We start from the raw sequence: 20,112 nt of genomic DNA, 5'->3' as shown, positions 1-20,112 counted from the left end.
ATCTTAAAAGTTTAAATGTTATTTTAAAAAATAATATACATTATTATTATTTTTTTAATTTTAGGTTATATATATTAATTTTTTTAATTTAACTCCATTATAAACCTACAAAAATATATTACTTTCCTATTTTTCAAAAAAAATATTTTATTTATCTTTCCCATACATATATATTCCTTATCATAATTATTCATTTCATTAATTTTGGAGGAGATATTTTTTTTAAGATAGTGGTTACGATTTTTAATTAAAAATCCTAACTACGGTCTTAAAAAATTATCTCCTCCAAAATTAATGAAATGAATAATTGTGATAAGGATAAACAACATAGTGAATAATTATGATAAGGACAAGCAATATAGTCCAATATGGTGGTGAGCCATTTTCCATACGTACATATATAACCAGTACATTCTTTAAAAATTAAATATATTTGATAGGTATGTTGATAACAAAGTCAATAGAAATGAATTAATATATTAGGAGACAAAAGAAACCGAGTGAGAGATATGGATGGAGTCGTATTTGACCTAGATGATAATCATGTCTATCTTAGAATAAAGAGTTTCGATAGGTATGTTAATGTTTAGTGGTATGAAGACTAAGACATGGAAAGGCGGTAACGCATGCGGATATATTCACATATGCTTATGGCATTGTATGTGACAATATTTTTAGTTTAGAATTTTGATAATTGCAATAACATTGTGTATATAACTTTGAAATTAATTACCACCAAAATTTTACTCCATTAATTACAATCAATGGTGCTTATTTGGATCCATCTTCTGACTCTTCTCTTGTAGTTTTTTTCGATGAGGCTTTTAAGGAAATAGGAATATTTTAGGTTGTTATTATGAAGCTTAAAAGTGTTATAGGAAGATTGGTTATATGGTTATGGCTGGATATTTTGGATTTTGGTTGAGGTGAAAATATCTTTTAAGTTTTTTAACACAATTTTCATTCAAGTCGAAACAAAAATTCACAAATATGCCTTAAACTATAAAGGGATTTGGTTCAAGTGTATGAGGTGCCACTCATATGGGCACCTATGTGAAGATTGAAAATTAGGACTGTCATAGAAGAAATGGGTAAAAAAATCATATGGACTCGGACAACTTTTTCTTCACAAATTTAGAGTGAGATAATCAAGGAAAGGGGTGAAAGGATTTGGCCCCTTCCTCAGAGTCTATTAGCTATGAAATTTTCGATCAACAAGAACCGGTAACAACATCAGACCCCCCCGGAACAAGCCCAAGAGATCACGAACCTACATATTTCAACAAACATGGATTCGATGACGGATATGAGCTCCCTACTTCCTCCTCACTCTTTTACTTTTGATTTTGTCACCTCACACTATATGAGTGTTTCTGCCCTGTGCCCTCTGCCAACTATTCAACCTCTGCTCTTTAGAGTCTTGTACTTGTCCCCCTCTCTCCCACAATTCCCCTTTGTCCCCCTAATTACCCCTCATATAATATGTCCCCTATCTCAAACCTAGCATTTATGTTGGGTGACTCTCTTTCCCCCCCAAGCCCCTGTGGCATGTCATCTATACAGTGTGCATTCTTAGGTTTCCCATAAAGTCCTTGAGGACTTAATATTGGTAGAATTTGTCTCTAAACCTAGTGGAGGTTTGGGGTTTTTAGACTACTCTCTTCCACATAACTCGGGTAGGGGAAGAAAATCCCTCATCTTACTAGCCATGAAATAGGTATTGTCAAAGGTTAAATTAGGAAAGCATAAATCCATCCCCAGGGCGCTTAGAGGATTGGCCCTAGTGAAGGCCTTACTATGAGAATTTTATCTTGGAACATTGGGGGTCTGGCTAACCCTAAAAAACATTGGCCCTTAAAAGATTAATTTCCACTCTATCCCCTTAGGTTATCTTTCTTTAAGAAATAATGGTTGAGGGCTCCAAAGAAAAATTTATTCTCTCTGGCCTTCTCCTCAATTGGTCTTTTCATCACACGGATGTTGCAGGAAAATCTGGAGGACTAATTTTGGGCTAGTCGACCTCTCTCCTACATTTTTTTGTGGTATGGGCTTCCTCTTCTTACATGGATACATCTCTCTTTGACAGGGACAATGGTTTCTTTTTCACTAGTCTAAAATTTTATAGGCCTTACACTAACAAGAAACCATTTTAAAAGAACATTTTTCAATCTGCCCTGTTTTGGATCAGATCTATTATGCATTAGAGGGACCTAAATTTTCACCCTAGGTCGATTGAAAATATGGAGGCCTTCAACCCATATCAATCCCTTAATTGATTTTTTTTTTGGACATCCTATAATCGATGGGTTTGGTGGACATTATGCCTTCAAAAATCCTTCGCACCTGGTCAAACAATAGAATTAGCGATGACCACGTAGCTAAGAGTTTGGATTGTTTTCTCATTTAAAAAAGCCTCTTGGATCAATATTTGCAATTCATACAATGGGTAGCCTTCGAAAGGGGAGTGTGATCATGACCATATCATTGTGGATTTGAATACAGGGTCAGATAAGCCAATGAGCCCTTTTAAGTGAAGCCCAGGATGGTTGCAACATCCCTCCCTTGTGCAAAAATCAGGGATTCAAGGGTTCTCTACAACCCAAACCTTGGGTTCTCCCCCCCCCAAATCTAGTTTCAAGAGAATTTAATAAGAGCCAAAAAACCATAACTATCTGGGCCAATGAAAAATGAATTCATGGTGAAACTACTTACTAAAGTGGAGAAGAGCTTGCAAAACTCCTAGAAAATTCCAATAATTCCACCTTCGCGAATGAACAAAAAAATATCCTAAAATCTCATGAGGAAAAGAGGAGGAACCTTATGCTTAATCAGGAAAAAGAGTGGATGCTGAAAAACATAGCTTTACGGCTTCAATCAAGGGATGAAAATATAAGGTTTTTTCATATAGTGGCAAATCACAAAAATTCTATTAGTACTATTTGGGAAATTACAAAATCTGATGGCTCAAAAGCCTCCACACTCAAGGAAATAGTCGATGAAGGATGCTCTTATTTCAAAGATTTCTTCAAAACTAATGAACATGCAAATATAGATACAATTCTCCTTGTGGTTAGCTTCTTCCCAAAGTTTGTAAGTGAAGAAGAAAACTTGGATCTTATGAGGGAGGTCACTAAAGAGGAGCTAGAAATGGTTTTCAACAAATTCAAAATAGATAAAAGTCTTGGGCCACATGGACTCCCCATTGAGTTTTTTTTGGTGAAGAATTGAAGGGATTCATAGAGTACTCCAAATTAAATGTAAGGATCCTTGCTCTTTTTCATTCCACTTCTTGGCCCTCATTCTTAAAACACACAAGGTTGATTCTTTTGATAAATTCCATCCTATCTCTTTATGCAATTCCATCTATGAAATCATCTCCAAGATTATTGCTCTTTGCTTGAAGCTTATTCTTTCAGAACACATCTCCCTTGGTAAATTCAATTTTTTGAAAGACCATCAAATCCATGAAGCTATTGGTCTAACACAGGAGGTTCTTCACTCCCTTCACATCCAAAAACAAAAGGCCATAATTTATAACGTGGATCTATCAAAAGTCTTTGATAGGGTGTACTAGATCTATATCTTGTTATTACTTTAGGGAGGGTTCAATACATAATTTGTAGATTGGATATATGGGTGTATTAGCTCCTCCTCCATATCCCTATTAATAAATGTCTCTACTTCCCTCTTTTTCAATCCTTAGAGGGTGATTCATCAGGGGTGCCTTTTCTCCCCTCTTCTATTCCTCATGGTCATGGAAGCTCTAAACAGAGCCATTCTAGATGAAAAAAGGAGACATCTAATAAAAGGTATCTTTGTTATAGCACCATTTACCACTCTTGGTAGATCTGATGCTTTGATTATGGCATAGGGCAAACCTTCCTTCCAAACTTGGTCCAAAATCTTAAAAAAAATGTTTTGTTCCCTATACACTACTTTTCCCTATGATAAAAGTGTGTACACATTGGTCAGCATATACCCAACTCACGTACACATGTTAAAACACTTAAAAATATATATATATTTCCTTAATTTCGGGTAGAGTTCATGGGTTTTATCTGTTACTCACCTCTTATTTCCTGTGGCCCAACTGTTTCCCATCTGAAAAAACTTATTTGGAGAAGTATAAATAACTCTCTATGGGAAGGCCTTAAGGGAGGAGATATGAGATATTGATACTATAGTGAGATTATTCTTGATCGAATCTGACGAAATCCTTGTGCATGCTACACTCCCCAAAGCTTCAAGAAACTCTTGTTTCCTTATTAGAGATATCCTTCATATTTCTTGTGATATCCTTGTATTGGTGATGGAGGAAGATTGCTGAGGCTGGGAAAGGACAGTTCTACTTGGAGCCGAAGAAGGAATCAGGTCGTATTTCTCCACTTTACTTGTAGCAAAATTCAATAAAGGAATTTTATTCTGTTTCCGATATTAAATGTGTTTATGCATATATTTATATTGTAATTCGTTTATGAATCTTATATTGATGCGTAATTGTTCATTCATTTATATGATTTAAAGTTAATATCATGAACATGCTTTATGTTTCTACTGCTATATATGTTTCATTTGAATCATTTTTAGGTTTCGAAGACATCAAGAGAAGTTGAGTGTTTGCACCCTGCGGGATCTACTCAAACATAGGACTTCCAAGTAAGGACATGCTATAGCCACAACTACCACCCTACCAAAACCTGCCTTGGTAGCAATTTTGAATGGCTCCCCTAAAGCTGATCTTCCACTTATCCGAATGATCTGTTTTATTCCAGATATTTTAACTTGTTGCCAAGCCAAATCTCCATCTCCTAATGGTTAAACCCCTCTTTAAAAATCTGCCACATGATTCATTTCTAGCCCTTCCAAAACCCTCCATTCATTACCTCCATCGTAACCCTTCTTAACCCTCCAAAACCTTCTACCACTCCTCATTCCCATTATAACCCTTTATAATGAAAATCCTTCATCAATACGCATAAATCACCCCTTTTACTTAACCGCAACCAACATTAAAACACATCGAATGCCCCATCGCATATCGCTATCGGCTGGGTCCTAGGCTTATGTATATATGCTACCATCTTCCAGACCCGATGGTTTTATTAACCATGATATACATATATCGGGTTTGGAGCCATATCGCAATATCGCAATCGGCCCGGTCCAAAGCCTTTGTATAAGGCGTGCCACTGTTTACCGAACCTGCCGATGATTATAGACCAGAGCGCATAACATTTCAGGTCCGGCCTTATGGCCGGACATGGGGTTTTCCCATGTATTCTTGTGTTTTGGAAAAAAACGTTGAAGTCAGGACTTTTCAAAGGTAAATCATACACTTTGGACCCGCGAGGACTATTAAGTGTGAGATATATATATATATATATATCTATATATATATATATATATATATATATATATATATATATATATATATATATATATATATATATATATATATATATATATATATATATATATTTCGGGTCCGCCTACCCTGATTGCTTATCGCAATCGGCAGAGCCCAGGGGTCATGCAGTTAGCGGAGGGGTGATAGCCAGACCTGATAATATTTATAAGCCCCGATACATAAAATTTGAGGTCCGGCCTAAGTGATCGGAGCGGGATTTTCTTTGGATTCTCGGGTTTTACAAAATTCCCAATATAACAAAGGGAGTAGGTTTTTATTGTAAAGGGTGGGCCTGTAAAGTCCCGATAGTGTAATCGCACATCGGGAAGTGGAAGGCATGGTTACTGCGACCTACGGAGGGGCGATACCCGATTGCGATTAAGTGAAGCCCTTGAAAACCATGCCAAGCATATGGATTGACCGGGAAAGTGTGATGTTGCATGTGTTTTGTGCATAAATCCTTTTTCACGCTTGTGCCCCATAGTTTTATAAAAGTTAATGAAGGAAACATTTATGTTTTATTTGAACATTTCTGTTATATTGCTCACAATCATGAAGCTAATGATAACTATCTCTGCAGGTGAGAAGTAAAGGACGTAGGAGTGGATTCGAAGAGTTGTGTATGCAGAAGCATTGTGTTTGAAGGTCTGGCCTTGGGCATTTCAGGTTGGAATCCCACGTGTTTCCTGTGCATTCCGAAAGCAAACTTGTCCCAATTTTCATCATGGAAAGGTGACACACAGTCACCCTTTTATCAACATCTGTTCACTTCCTCAATAAATGAAGCGCTCCAGCGGATATGCTTTCTATGTGTCAGCGGTTTTGCTGATGATCCTATCTCGGTATACTCGATTTGTATATCGAAAACAGTAGGGGAAGATGAAGAGGCGGGGAAGGCCCAAAATCAAGGGCTTTTGCATAAGTATGACCTCAGAGGATGATGTTATAGACATATTTGGACACTGCAACCCCAATCACATATGTCCCTAAACCAAGGGCTTCTAAACCCCTAAAAGTGTTGTTTCATACCCTAAAGGATCAAGGTCAACTGATTACATCATTTCCCATAATTTCTCCTTGAAAAACTGCTCAGAACTGGTCAAAACTGGACCATACAGACTGCTCCATGCTAAGGTGCAATGCATCTCACCTGCTACACACAAAGGGTGCAATGCATACTAAAAATCCCTTCTGTAGGGTGTGATAAGCGAGAGAAAACAAATGGCAGAGGCAATTTTCTAGGTGGAAATCTAGAGAATCTTCTAGAAACTACTCATATGACACTTACCTCTCTGAATTCGCCCAAGGATGAGTAAGAGATCATAAAATCTCCAAGTGGAACCAAGAAATATCAGTGAAATGACACTAATCAAAATCCCAGAAGCTGACTCACCCCCCTGCAAATATCTATATATGGATCCCTCATCCTAGAGATCCAGAGGCTGGAATTTTGTATTTTGTAAGGAAGTGTTGTTGGTTTCTCTGTGAAGCATTGTATTGTTGGGTGATCTAGCTTTTCATGAGGTGAAGAGGGCTTTCATGCTAGGAGGATGGCACTGGATCAGACAGTTGGGTTGTAATCCTCTCTTCTACTACTTCTATCAATAAAGCTATTTGAGTTTTCCTCCATATACTTGTATATTTCTGAATCTTGTATTTGTGTATGCATTTGTATGGTTAATGTACATCTGATTCTACATTGTTTATGGTTATAGATCTCTATGCTTTGATGTTATCTTTCTGCTTTGATTCTATAGGTGTTCTTTGAAGCGAGACAAGTGAGAAAGGAGTGGCAAAAGATCTATCAAGGGAGAGAGGAAACAAGCAAAGAGACAAGCGAAAGACTGAGGTTGGTACTCTCTGCTTCTCTCTCATCTATCTCTCATAAAGGAAAACACAAGTTGCTTTGAATTGTTTGTTTCTAAGATAGCTACCCGTCTTAGTGGGACTAGAAAATCTGAATAAACAATAGTTTTCCCGGAAACAAAATGGAAAATTCGCTGGGGAGTGAATAGTTTGTTTGTTTGTTACTGTTGTTTGCTTTATAAACTATAGACGGAGCCTAAAGTTAAGCCAACTAGCCTTCAAACTACTTTTGCTATGCAACTGCAAAGTAGATCAACGTTGCTTCAGTCAATCTCCGGGTTGGTTTATGAACTAAACATATAAATTGCAAACATCCTAAGTGCCCTGGTGGTAGCTCAATAACCTCATTAGATCAGCCTCTATACTTTTTGTTTACTGCCTATCATAAGCTCAGCCTAAATCCTTGAACTTAGCTGCAAACTGTAGGTGAAAACCAAGCTCAGTCTCGTCCATGGACCATTGCACTGTCTCTCATTGGCAGTCTAGATGCATCACACCTCCCGTGTGCTACAGGTGAAATGCACCCCTGTTTCCCTTAAGGACAGGTGCGATGATTGAGTGAGACTGTTCCTCTCTCCAGATTTTGGTTTTTTCTTCATTGTTTTTAGCTCTATTCAGTAGTTTTGTAGCCTATGATTAGTATATCATTGTTGAAACCTTCTTCTTTTACATTATTCAACCTCCATTGATAAGGAATTGTGAATGTTTTTTTATGTATTTTTCATCATTTACAGTCCTCCTTTGCAAATAGTAGCTTAATTGAACTATCGTCTTTTGATTCGAAAGTGTCGCAATTGTTGTTTTCGGTCAAGAAAAAGAGTGTTGTAAAGTCTTCCTCTTTTAGATAGTCGATTACACTTTTACCATTGTATTTGATTTGAATTGTCACTTATTTTAAGTGTCGAAAGCAGTTTTCCATTCGAAAGTGAAAGTGTCGTCTTAGTCTTCCTTTCGTTTTTTGAAAAGAAATTGCTAAAGTGTTGCTTTGAGAAAAGTAGTTCAGATCTATACTTAGTTTTCTTTTTGTCATTCTCACATTAAGGAAACAGAAAAACAAATACATGCATGTGCATTTGCATTTGCATTTAGACTGCATGCAGAAATTGATTTAGGAAAAGTGCATTTAGTGTGTGCTCTCTGCTCTATGTTGAAATAATCTTACTCTTCTTTCCTTAGTAGCTAGGATTTTCATCACTAAAAGAAAATAAACAACTGTTTATCATTTACATTGCATATTTAGGAATTGTCCATCTACATCACGCAATGAACCTTGAAAGGCAAACTTCTTAAGAAAGATCAACTGTAAAATAAACCTCAATGAACGTAAAAATTCTTTGGAACCTAACGCACAACATCTAGAAGTCTAGGCTAGAGACATATTCTGGCATCGTAAAGCCTGGTAACTATCGTTTTCATCGTAGGTTGGGTGATTCCTCCTCTTGTGCTCCCACGTACCATCGAGTATATATTGGGAGACCACAATAGGTTGATGTCCTTTATCCTTAGGAAGTCATGTCTGTCGCCCTATCGATTGCAATGCACTGAACACAACATTCAGGAATAATTACTGTCGTACGTAAAGTCCTCTGTAATTTATCTATAATTTACCACCGAGGTGTATATTTCAATCCTATGATTGGTTTGGTAATCCCTCTGTCTAGATTTCCAGAGTAGTCACTTTCGTTCATTTTTAGACTCCTTAAAAGAAAAGGTCCATCTGAGCACTTGTCACTTCAGGCTCATTAAAAATCGAAGGCCACTAGAGTCATATTTAGTTTTTTCTCGACTCTTAAAAATTGAAAAATCAAGTTGTGTCAAAGTGTCATAAAGATTATTTTATTCGGAATAATATCATTGTTCCCTCATTGGTCTTAGGTTGAGAAAATGGAGTCCACCAATCAAGTATTTCCCCTTGGGGGAATCCTAGTCCTTTCTCTTCTTGGGGAGATATTGATGCTCCATACATGGCTACATTGTCCCTTCCAGGACTCACAATTGGCCTACCAGTATGGCTATTATCGACCTTTGTCGTTCAAAACACCGTAATTCCTCAGCAATCAAATCAGCAACCAGATGATACTAAAGATGCTCCCCCGCCTTCCACTTCGTTTGTTTCTCCCTCTCCTTCTTCCTCTTCGCTTGGTGAAACTAGTAACACTAAAAACCAAGTAACTGAGAAGAAGAAGAAAAAGAAAGGGAAGGAGAAGAAGAAGAAGAAGCCAACAGTGAAAGGGGGCAACCATGCGTCATCTGGTGAAAATCCACACACTGCACCATCCAAACCCAAATCTCCATGTGTCATTTGCAAAGGATAACACTATCATCGAGATTTTCCTTGCATCCCGTGGATCTTGAGAGACTGGTCTCCCCGCTTGCACAATCCGGTGTCTTCAACCTCTGTCGATCATGTTGAGAGTACACCATCAACTAGTGAAAATGAAGTCAATGGACAAAAGGGAAGATCTAAATTCCCTTGTAGGTTGTGTGAAGGCGATCATTCCCTCCACCATTGTCCTTTCCTAGATGAAGCTAAAAGAGTCATGGATAATCGTCCTGCTTCACCACAGCGACTTCCACCTGGATACAAGAAACTCTTGCCAAGTCCATCGCTAGTTGAAAATCTGACTGACACACCTCTATTGTCGGTCGAAACACCTATCATTGAAGATAAACCCTCTGAGTCCACATCGGACCAAAGTCAACAGGTCGAGACGGCAGTCGACCCAGTCTTGTCTTCAGAAGGTCCACCTTCAGATGATACAGTCTCCAAAGAGAATGAGAATGACACCGTTCAAATTCTTTTTGTTAACACAGAGTCTGATGAAAATGGGGGCAATCTACCCGTTCCTCTACCACAGGAGGGAAGTTGCTCGGTTCAAGAGATTCATTCGGCCGTGTATTTGGTCCCTCCTCTGAGCAATCTAGCCGTTTCCTTTGATTGGAATCTACTAGCGAGACCCCGCCTACCATATAATGTACCACTATGAATCATAGTACAAGCTTACAGAATGATCATGGCTGGCACTATCATAGATGAAGGGGCTTCTGTTAGTATCCTTTCCTCAACTACTTAGAAAGCACTTGGTTCGCCATTGCTTCTGCCTGAGATTTGAAATTTGTTAGGCTTCAACAAAGGAACCAGTGGACTGTTAGGGATCCTTCCAAATTTTCCTGTAACTTTGAGAAGGAAAACCATTCATCTGAACGTGATGGTAGTCCAAGAGCCTCTAGATTACAATCTACTCCTTGGGCGTGACTACATTTATAGCATGGGGGCTATTGTTTCCTCACTCTTTCGGGTGATGTGTTTCCCGTATGAAGGCAGAATGGTCCAACTCATTGACCAGCTTTCATTCCCTAGTTCAAACATGGCTACTAGTAAAATTCCATCCCTAAATGGTCTCTTTACACAAGGAATGTCTCATCAACCTCCAGTCCGTCCACCTGATGACCGCGAGTGATTCAGTTACTGTGACGAACCTAGGGAGCATGCGCCCTGGTCTGCGTCGGCAGGAAAACCCCAGATAAAAGATAAGTTTCCTCGTAGGACATATGACTAGTCTGAAACACTCGTCTGTTTAGGATATGGGATCAGTCTAGAATAGGATTTCCTCATCGAAGGTTATGTGATTGGCAGTGGATCCACACCTTTCACCTTTGTCTATTTCGATGGACAAAGCCAAGGAAGTGTTTTGTCTGCAACGTGGACAAAACAACCTTGCTTTAATGCAAGAACTTCCATATGGTAACCTGGAAACTCTACTTTTATTTATACCTGGGGGCATGCAAACCTTTTTTACGCAAGTGAAAAGAGACCAGCGTAACTCTAACCCCATAATTTTTACTAAATTCAACTACTTAAGTTAGGTGATTGGTCTGATCCACCATTCACCTTTGCAGGGGCCAACGACACCGGCAAAGCAAAGGAAATGTTTTGTATGAAACTATCCTACCTAACCTCAATAGTTCATTAACCCTTAGGACAGTAGTCGGTCGTTCCTAACTTGCATACAAGAGGCACTGGAGCAAAGTTTTGCATGGGGCGAGCTCCCTAAAAAATGAACCTACTAATTTGAGACATCCTTAATAAACGACTGGTACAAGCAATGTTCCCACAAAGTTCAAGCTCGTTAAAAAATAAACCTAGAAATGAGCATATGTTCCCCCAAAGTTCAAGCTCATTAAAAAATGAACCCACCTTTCGGTAAATAACCTTTGGGATCGCATTGCTATCAGCTTTTGAGCCTTGGTCGTGTTTTTACCATCACCTCCACTCTTTTAGCCGATCATACGCCTCCACTTGATTGTTTACCCTTTTGAGGAACAGATGCAATGAGAGATTCAGTTAGCCACCTTCTTTACACTACCGTGATTGAAAAGTTCCAAACTTACCTGGAACCAGTTGCTACCTGAAAACATCACTCGTTCCTCAAAAACGAGTCTCTTTTAAGCTATTTTTAGACTCGTAAAATATGAAAAGTTTGTCGAGCAATTGGCCTCTCCAGCTTGTTAAAGTGATTGGAAGTGCCATCCCTCCTCTATATTTTAAAATTTTTGGACCTGAGGGATAATTATACAAAAATATCGTGCGCTTGTCTTTTTCAGCTCGCTAAAGTGATCGGAAAAGTAATCCCTTTCATATTATTTTATACTTTTTTAGACTTAAGGGAATATACTACGAAAAAGGACTACTGGAGTTTCCTTTCCATCTCTTTTAAGAATCGCTAAAACTAAAAAGGACCGAGTTATCTTTATCATTAAACTTGTTAAAACAATAGCGACAAACTTGTCCATATGGACAAGAGCGAGTTTCACTGTCGCTAGGCTCGCTAAAACATAGCGACAGGTTTTCCCGAAGGGAAAATTATAGAACAAGAATATGTTATCCTCCTCAAGCTTGACAAAAATAAAGAGGTACTGGTTATCAATGACTTAGGAAAAAGGGAAGAAAACTTGAAGAACTTCATCGGTAGCAGGTCGCTCTTGAACATGACACTTTCACTCCATCACCATGATCAAGTCGGGTTGGATTATTCCATTCATCGGTCATATCACCATTGGTCCTCTGTACCATCCATTTTTGGGGTTAACGCTACCAATCCATTACAATGTCGCTAATATGTTCAAGAAAAGTCACTCAGAGAGTTCACCAACCCAGCTAATGCCTCATCTGCTGCAATACCTTCATGCTCCATTCTTTCATGACCGCCACCTTGAACCTTGTATCATCCGATCGTTTTCACCTCCACAAAATTATTTGCTCCATTTCATGTTGTAGATGTGGGATTCATTAAGGCCCTCCTACGACGAGTCACTTCTTGTCGACATCAGCTCATTATCCAAGAAGTTGTCTTAGGAACAACCCTTTCAGTACCTTGAAGCTTGCATGCCTTAATGGCAAGTTTCTCACTTCCGGCAACAGGTTTACATCAATGGCCTTCGACTGAAAGATTTTGCGTGGTGTTCGAAATCGACTCATGTATTCACACCACATGAATTGTATTGTAGTACCTTGAGGGTCATTATCATTATCGGTGATTCCTCTCGCGCCTGTTAACAACTTACATCATTGGCTAGTAATCAGGCGATGTCTTTCCATGTTCGACATCAGAATATCTTTTCACATGGATCAACTTGTACATCGGGCGAAGATTGAACAATTTTGAAGACCCTGGATCTAGTTTCATCTATCTGGGTTGTGATATATTCAAGAAAATAAAGATATCAAATGTACTCCATAGATACATAGATAATCATCCAAGCTAAGGGATGATGGCTCTACCAGAATCATTAGTCTACCACACAGACGGTTGTCTGTCCTATGTACATGAAAATGAATTTATAAAGCTGAGCATGGGAATGCCCACCTCAGCTAGATCATGAAAATATTATGAATATAATGTATTTTATTGTATCTTATTATAGTTCACCTTCCAGTTCGAAAAACCTTGGATCCTCATGATAAAGCATTTCACTTGACATCAGAAGATTTATGACCTCATGCTTTAGGGGGAAACTGTTATAAACATATTTTGGCACTGCAACCCCAATCACATATGTCCATAAACCAAGGGCTTATAAACCCCTAAAGGATCAAGGTCAACTGATTACATCATTTCCCAAAAGTTCTCCCTGAAAAACTTCTCAGAACTGGTCAAACTAGACCATACAGACTGCTCCATGCTAAGGGCGCAATGCATCTCACCTGCTACACACAAAGGGTGTGATGCATACTAAAAATCCCTTCTATAGGGTGCGATGAGCGAGAGCAGACAAATGGAAGAGGCAATTTGCTAGGTGGAAAACCAGAGAATCTTCTAGAAACTTCTCATATGACACTTGCCTCTCTGAGTTCGCCCAGGGATGAGTAAGAGATCATGAAATCTCCAAGTGGAACCAAGAACTATCAATGAAATGACACTAATCAAAATCCCATGACTCACCCCTCTGCAAATATCTATATATGGATCCCTCATCCTAGAGATCAAGAGGCTGGAATTTTGTATTTTGTAAGGAAGTGTTGTTGGTTTCTCTATGAAGCATTGTATTATTGGGTGATCTAGATTTTCATGAGGTGAAGAGGGCTTTCATGCTGGGAGGATGGCGCTGGATCAGAAAACTGGGTTGTAATCCTCTCTTCTACTACTTCTATCAATAAAGCTATTTGAGTTTTCCTCCATATACTTGTATATTTCTGAATCTTGTATTTGTGTATGCATTTGTATGGTTAATGTACATTTGATTCTACATTGTTTATGGTTATAGATCTCTATGCTTTGATGGTATTTTGCTTCTTTGACTCTACAGGTGTTCTTTGAAGCAGGACAAGTGAGAAAGGAGTGGCTAAAGCTCTATCAAGGGAGAGAGGAAACACGTAAGGATACAATCGAAAGACTGAGGTTGGTACTCTCTGCTTCTCTCTAATCTATCTCTCATAAAGGAAAACACAAGTTGCTTTGAATTGTTTGTTTCTAAGATAGCTACCCATCTTAGTGGGACTAGTAGATCTGAATAGACACTAGTTTCCTGGATAAGAACAATTTGGCTTCATTGTAAATAAGGAGGACTATTTTGGTCGAATAAAGAGCTTGTAGTTTCTTATTTATTTTCCTTTGCTTTGAGGTGTTTTGAAGGAGGGTGTTGTTGTTGGCATGAATATAAATGTGATTTATGTTTATGCATATTGATGGCACACTGTTCATGATTAGTCTTGTTTATTTGAATATGATTCAATTACATGGTTAACTTATGAGCGATCTCTAATTCAAAACCGTATTAAACACCAGTTGCTAGTTTATTTGTACGGAAAGGAATGTGTATTCCTGTATGAGTAATCTGATTGCAATCAAGCTCTAATACAACCTTGTTCATCTATGAACTCAATAATTGATTCTTTTGGACTTGGAATTTATTTATGGTGTTTAATCTCTTTTATTTTGCTCCTGCAGGATAGATTAGGATAGCTAGAACTAGATTAGAGTAGTTAGAAATTGTGTAGATAGGATTCAATTCATAGAGGTTAGCTATTTTATTTTGTTGATTTAATTGAATTCTTCCTCCCAGAAGCAATATTTCAAATCATTTAACAGTTTACGGGGTCCCTTAAAACCCGTTGGAACTAACCATCCCAAATGAAAGTAGGTCTAATTAGGGCTTGCGATCGGGTTAGTTCCCCTTGTTGGTATAGCGAAAATTTGCCATGTCAGCAGGACACTCTTACACAGTTCAGTAGAATAAGAATTTAGGTTGATTGCCTAAGCATTTCTTGTTGTGGTTTGCCCTCCGCTCTGTTGGGGTTGTCAACCCAAGACCCTAGGGTGTTCTCACCCGCAATAGAATTGGCGACTCCACTAGGGATAACATTCTTGTTATTCCTGGTTTGGGTTGTTTGTTCTCAAATCAGGGTTCAATTTCTTGATTGCTTGCTTTTACAGTGTTGTTTGATCCATTAGTGTCCCAGGCATCAAGTCTTATTTTTTTATCAAACTTCTGTTTTTGTTTTTTCCTAATTAAGCTTTGTATATGCTATTTTCCTGGGTTACAGTCACGTATACACGCATGTTTCTTCAAGCAGGCTCACGTATACGTGAGTTTCTTGTATGAGAAACGTGGGTGCATGCTTATGTGTCTTTACACAGTCGCGTATGCAATTTTTTGAATTATTTTTTCAAATATTTTTGCCCAGTTAGGTCTACTGCCTGGTGATTTATGTTGTTGTATGGTCATCTACTGTCTAGAGAACTCAGTTTTCTTGCAAGCTTTCTTTTTCAAAATCTCCTTCTCATTGAAAAGCCTTTATTGGCCTAGGATTGCTTCTTAAGCAAGTTTGTAGTTTGTGTCTTAGGTTCAAGGCTTCACTTTGAAGTTCTTGGATGTTCTGGTTTTCTAGAACAAGAAATTGATTTTGATTTCATTTTCAGCCCAGATTTCAAGTTCCCTTGCTTTGTTTTTTTGGTGGCCTTGTTTCTTTTCATGCTTCTTTGAGAGTATTTTTGGCAAGTTTGAAGGTATTTCTTTCTTGAAATTTTTTCAGTTTGCCAAAATATTTTGTTGTTGTTTAGTTCAGTTTGTGCAAGTTTTTAGTCTTTCTTGTTTCAAGTTTCATTTATTTATGAGTTTTATAACTTGCAAGATTTAAAGACTCCTTGTACTTATTTCTTGATCTTTCGAATTTTAGTAGTAGTTTTGTGACCTCAAAAAGTTTTTTTTGTTTCCTTAAAAGAAAAAACACAAAAACATCGCTTTTGTTTTTCTTTTTCCAAGATTTTGGTTTACGTTTTTTTTTTGTTTTCTTGTTGAGAAGCAAATTGTGATCTTTCACAATTTGTTCTACTTGCTTTGGAGAGAGATTTGTTTTTAATTTTTCCTTCTTCATTTTCAAATTCGCTTATTGTCTCTATAAAGAACCTCATTTTCTTATGAGTGTTGTTTAGGATCTTGCATCATCATTTTGACTTGCATTAGGTTAGTTTTCATTTTAAGCATTCTTAGTCTTTTTAGATTTTGGGTGTGTGTGGATTGTTTCAGAAAAGAAAAGAAAAATATTTTTCTTATATATAGGTTTTCGTAGAACCCAAGTAGAAATCACTCTTCATCGAAGAAAATGACTGCATCCATATAGTTAGTTTTCTATTGGTTTCTTTTGCGTCATAAAACATCATCAGTTTCACTCTCATAATTTCCCCTGACGTAAAGAATAACTATATAAAATCAAGTGATCTAATAAAATGAACTAGAACTTTTATTGTTGTCATTAATAAACACCAACAAGTTTAGGTTCAGTAGGGCCTTGGAATAGGTGAATGGAGAGTTAGCTCTCCAATGCTGCTCAAATTACAAAACTTAGAAGTTGAATAAAGAGTGAAACCTAATATCCTTAGAAAGATCGGGAAAGCTCCGTGATTGGGAGCTAAGCACAAGGGAGAGTGAAGACAAGGAAGAGAGATACCCCCTCTCCTACTTGTTGGATCCAGCCTCACGACTATTCCGCCCGGCTTCTGATACGAGTTGGTATCCATAGTTCCTTTCCTAGGGATCACATAGGTGGCTGCATAGGGGAATCTTGTGGAACTTGAGGCCGACGTTGCATCAAGTTCAGTAGTACTTCTAGAGGGTACCCTTGTGAAGCTTGGGTGCTTGCACCGAAAGGTTTTTGTCTAGAGGTCATAGTAACTGCTTCTGATACCTTCGCTAGTAGGCCTGGGGTGTAATTACCCCAGACTATTTTTTGAAGGCCCTTGATTTTTACTTTCTTGTATTTTGGTGTCCGATCCTAATCACCTAGAGCGGAAATCCTTGAAATTTTTTTATTTCTAGTATCTTTAGGGACTTTTAGAGAGTGCTCTTTTCTCTTATTTAGCCTAGCTTTACAATTTTTTGAGTCTTTCAGTATATCTCTTTAAAATAATTCAAAGTGGCTGATTGACCGACTCGTCAGTCCAAGAGACCTCGTGGGCTATCACCTACAAGTCCTGAGCCTTCTCCTTAAAGGCATAGGATAAATCCTACCAGTGGTTTTCAACTGATGGTAGCAGATGCATCGAAGATTGGTCCCCCGGTTGGAGTTATTGATTCCCCAGATAGACCTAGTACAAGTAGAGAGTTAGAGAGGAACACTCTAGTTCTTTCTCGAGTCCTCTTCAAGTCGGAAGACAATATTGAGGTTGAGCAGATTTTTGATTCTATTGCAGCTCCTAATTCTCCTCTTCCTCCTGATTATCTAGCTATTTTATTATACGTCAAGACTCTGGCCAACAAGCCTTTGAGCCCACGTTTATATCTATCTTTTCCTTCGATGACCACTGTTGGAAGCATGGAATCCATGACAAGTGCTATGAGTATGAAAACTCTAGTATCTATACAAGGAGGAGGAACCATTGCTACACCTTCTGTTACTCCTAGCACGACTATATTTGGTTCTACTTCCATTCCATCTTCGAGTGGAAATTCTCAAGTTGTTGCCTTTGGCATTTCCTTTTTCCCTTTTGGAATGTCGACCAGTGTGATTCCTTTGGTTCCTTTAAGTATTCCATCAGTTGCCTCCACATTCATGGCAAGTGGATCAACTTCTTTTTAGGGTTTCCCATTTATGGGTGTTCATATACCACATTCCAATCCAACTTTGGGATCATTGCCTTTTTCCTCTATGGGTCAAAGTTATAATTCGTTTCAAAGTTGGACAAACCCTGTGATTAGTTGGTTAGGAGCTGGGAATCAATATTATTTTGGCCAACAAGGGAATATGCCATGTTCTTATATCAGTTCTTTCCAGAACGTTTCTACCTATGATAATGCATGGAACGCTTACCAAGGGCTCTCTTCTCCTTTTAACACTTCTCTAGGGGGAAACTTTACTAGTTACAAAGGTTTTTTGGAAGGAGTTGGTCAAAATCCAATTTTTTCTGGACCACAAGGAGCTCCTTATGGTTTAGTTAGATATATGAATTATTTTAGGCAACCTATTGCCTTCACAAATCCAAGAAAACCTTTTTAGAATGTTGGGAGTTTCGCCCACACCTTGTGGAATCCTCAGGGTCTGCCACGACTCCCTTTTTTCGCAATGTTAAACTTGTTAGATCTCTCTAAATTGACTAATGATCCGATTAGGTATAACCCGGTTTTGCCTCCAGTCCCAACCAAACTTCCCTCAAATATACTAAAATTCGAGGGGAAGACTAGTGAAGATTCAGGCGACCATGTAACCACTTTCCAGTTATGGTGTTCATCCAACTCCTTGATAGACAATTCAATCAGGTTGAGATTATTTCAACATACCCTAACTGGAAATGTGGCTAAGTGGTACATAGAACTTCCAGGGGGCACCTTCAATTCTTTCGGTGATTTGGCTACTATCTTTTTGAACCATTTTCAATTGCTTGTCCGATAAGATGTTGGAACTGCGCTTCTAGCTAATTTCCAACAGGATCAGGCAACTCACATTTCGGATCATATCCAGGAATGGAGGAGAAGGAAGAGGCTCATTAAAGTCGATATTCCACAAGAATTTCTTCTTGAATGGTTTCTTAAATCATTACAGCCTGAGATCTCTAAGGACATGTCTCTCTCCAGTGTTTTCATCGAAGAGCAGGCTATTTTCAAAGCCCAATAGTTTGAACCTATATATTCTCAGTCTGGGTTCTTCAAAGAATTCTACCTGACCCTCCTAGATCCAAGGTGGATATAGCCAAACCAAATCCAGGTCCCATGCTGACGAGCTATCTAGATCAATTGATGCCAACACAGCTAACCTATTGAATCAATTACATCAATTGTCTTTACAAACTGCTTCTTCTATGCAGGCATCATTGTATGTATCTACACCTTCCCAACCAATGTCTATAAATGTCATCCAAACTTCTAACCCCAAAGGAAACCAACAATCCAACGGGAAGAAGAAAGGACAAGGTAGGAAAAAGAGCCAGGATGGGAAGGGAAATGCAAACAAACTCGACAATGATGTCAGAGGGGGTAGGAAAGAGTCCAAGAAAAAATTAAAATTTCCATGCGAGTTATGCAATGAGGATCATTTGAATCATCTCTACCCTAAGACCCAAGACGCTCAATGCTTGTTAGTGTAGCAGGGGTCCTCTAGCTCCTAGGCTGTCCTCACTAACCCTTTTTCCCCAAGGGCAGTAATTACTTGTTGGTGCAAACTCTAATGTTGGTACCCTCGCAGGGGGCAACCAAGAAGGGGATAATTCGTCAAATGTCTACATGATGAGTTTGCATATCGACGTCGCTACGCGATCGTGTGATTACAATGAATCGAAACCATCTAAGGCTAAGTTTTCTTTTGATGCCTTAGAGCCACTCCATATTGAGAGGTCCTCTGTTGAGTCTATACCTCAGATACTGAAAGGCTATACAAAGTGCTCGACCATTAACCATAATGCTAGGGCAACCCAGAACTACTCGATTGTAGAAGATTTTGCTTATATTCCTTGTGCTATGTCAATGTTAGAGGTACTCCAGTCGTGCCCCACTTAGAGGAGTGAATCACTCTTAGCAATTGAAGTAGTAGATCCAAAAAACCTCTACTGCTCACTTTTGATATGTCAAATGTCAAAAAGAGATTCCCCCATCATATGGCTTTTCAGATAAAGTCTACATATTGAAATACCAACATCTTTTGAACTGTTATTGATGAGGGAGCTTCCACATGTGTGATGTCCATGTCATGTTGGAAGGCCATTTTATCAGCTCATGTTGTTCCTTTACCGACTTTATTGATAGCATTTGTTGGACATTCTCATAGGCCGCACCTGATTATTCCAGCCTTTCCCATCTTTGTTGGGGGAAAGGTGGTAAATATTGAGGTAGAAACAGTCTATGTGAATCTT

The sequence above is a fragment of the Pinus tabuliformis genome, chromosome 7 (genome assembly GCF_031772625.1).
Source record: "Pinus tabuliformis cultivar Carrire ecotype Pingquan chromosome 7, CPIR1, whole genome shotgun sequence".
NCBI classification, from domain to species: Eukaryota; Viridiplantae; Streptophyta; class Pinopsida; order Pinales; family Pinaceae; genus Pinus; species Pinus tabuliformis.
This window is presented reverse-complemented; position numbering follows the sequence as displayed.